The sequence below is a fragment of the Sarcophilus harrisii genome, chromosome 6, assembly GCF_902635505.1.
Source record: "Sarcophilus harrisii chromosome 6, mSarHar1.11, whole genome shotgun sequence".
Taxonomy (NCBI): domain Eukaryota; kingdom Metazoa; phylum Chordata; class Mammalia; order Dasyuromorphia; family Dasyuridae; genus Sarcophilus; species Sarcophilus harrisii.
Window position 1 is genome coordinate 150104728 of NC_045431.1, and position 2618 is coordinate 150107345.

The following is a 2618-nucleotide window of genomic DNA, read 5'->3' on the forward strand; positions in this document are numbered from 1 at the left end:
AATATGTGATGATCAACTATGAAAGGCTTGGTTCTTCTCAGTCGTTCAGTTATCCAAAGCAGTCTCAATAGCCCCTTGGACAGAAAATGCCATCTGCATCCAGAAAAAGAACAAAGGAGACTGAATGTAAATCAAAACTTTTTTTTTCCTGTTTTGTTATCTTCCCATGGTTTTTTCCTTTTGCTCTGATTTTTCTCTCCCAACATCATTATAAAACAATGTATGCCCCCCAAATTAAATAATTAGTTAATTAATTTTTTAAAAGAGAGAGAACAAAGGAAAAAGAAAAACAGTCACTTGTAAAACACATGACACTTAGTATTTATTGACTCTTCATTTCCATATTTTCTATAATTTTTCTTACATCTTAGAAAGGAGAATTAAAATCTCATGCAATTATTGTTATACACTATGAATTTTCAAATTAAATTAGATTTTCCTTTAATAATTTAAGTGATAGGCCATTTGGTTCCTGCTTAATAATGTTATTTTTTTCATCTATAGTAATTTTAAGCATACCTTAATTTTCTTATTTCTTTTGATGTTGTGATTTTTTAATTTACTTATCGTATGAAACACCAAAGCTTTTGAAAGAAATAATTGAATGTTGAACATTTTAATAAAATTCTCTGAAAGATCTATTCATAAGAAAAATAATTGACATCAAAATAAATATTACTTGAAATTCCAAAAAAAAAAAAAAAGGCCATCAATCAGTGTTGATTTTTACTTGTCAAAGGCATCCTTTTTTTCCCAAAATTATATTAAAACTTTCTACCTCTTCATGATTTTGTCTTTGATTACTAACTGATCAATTTATTGAATATTAGCTAAATAAAATGATTAATAATTATCCAGAAACTCTGTCTCTCAGGTTTTTTGTTCATCATAAGACCATCTCTGATCTCAAAGAGCTCACAATTGTCATATAGACAACTTGAAAAATAATTATGTGGAAGCAACATATGAATTGAAGAAACTGAAGCTAGCAATTAGAATAGGCTAGGTACTAGCATTAAAGAGAATTAGGAAATGTTTCTCATAGAAAATGAATTTTATTTGGGACATGAGCAAAGTCAGGGAATCTAGAAAGCAAAAATAAGGAGGGAGAATATTTCCAGGCATGAGATGGAGATGGTATATCTCTTGAGAGAAAGAGGAAGGAATCCAATATCACTGAATTGCAGAATACATTGGAGGACATAAGATTGTAAAGATAGGAGGAAAATAGCTTGTAAAGGGTTTTGAATTCCAAATAGAGAATTTTATATCTTATTTTGGACATAAGAGGGAGCCAGTGGAGTTTTTTGAATGGGGGTGGAGGGAGGAGAGAGGCAGTAACATGATCAGATATTTTCTTAAGGAAGATTAATTCGAAAGAAAGTGGAGGATTGCCTAAAGTGGGGAGAAACCTGAAGTAGAAAGAATAATCAGCAGGCTATTGCAGTAATCAAGGTATGAGGTGAATAGAGTTTGTATGAGGGAAGTAACAGTGTCAAAGGACTGAAAGAGATATTTGTAATAAATTTCCTAAGGTAAAATCAATAAGTCTTCACAACAGTTTGGATATGGGGGATGAAAGTAAGAAATCAAGGATGACATAAACTATGATCCTGGATGAATGAGAGAATGGTAGGAAAGGCCAGGATTTTGAGGGAAAAGGAATGAATTTATTTTAGGGCATGTTGAATATGTGTTTACTTAACATACAGTTCTAATTAGAAGAAAGGTTAGATTTGAGAATCACCAGCATAGAGATGGTAATTGAATCTATGAGAGCTGAATAGATCACTAGGTAAAATAGTATAGGGGAGCAAAGAAAAGGACACAGGACAGAACCCTGAGAAAAACTCATGGTGAGTGAACAGAACCGAGATGAAGATTCAGCAAATGAGAGTGAGGACTTTGTCTATTATATAGAGGGAAAAACAAGAGAGAGTAAAGTCCCAAAAAACTAAAGAGAAGAGAAGAGAGTTTCAAGAAGATGGCTATCCATTGAGTCAAAGGCTGTAAAGAGTTCAAGAAATATGAATATTGAAAAATGACCATAAGATTTGGCAATTAGATCTTTAGTGACTTTGGAAAGAATAATATGGGTTAATTGATGAAGTCAGAGACCAGAATGTTAAGAAGAAAATGAGAGGAAAGGAAGGAAGAAGGGGCGGCCTTCTGAAGAAATTTAACCACAAAAGGTTAAAAAAAAAGTTAAAGGATAATAGCTACTATAGCTACTAGGGCTGGATGGTTCAAGTATGAGTTTGAGGGGTTTTGAGGATGGGGGAGACATGGGTATGTTCATAAGTAGTAGTGAACCAGCCAGTAGACAAGGAAAGATTAAAGATAAATGAAACTGGAGATAATAAAGATGGTAATCTACTGGAAAAGCTTGGACAAAATAGAATGAATTGTGCAAGTAAGTGGTTTGCCAAGGAGAAACCATGTTGTTATAGTTTGTCCTTCATTCTCAAAGAGGAGCAATGACATTAGGAGGGTGATGTCTTGACTTGCAATTGAGTTAGATTTAAGGCAGATTATTATGCAAAATCATCACCTTGTTTCCACATTTGTTTTGTCAGGAAAGAAGAATCAGAACAAAAGAGAAAAACCATAAGAAAGAA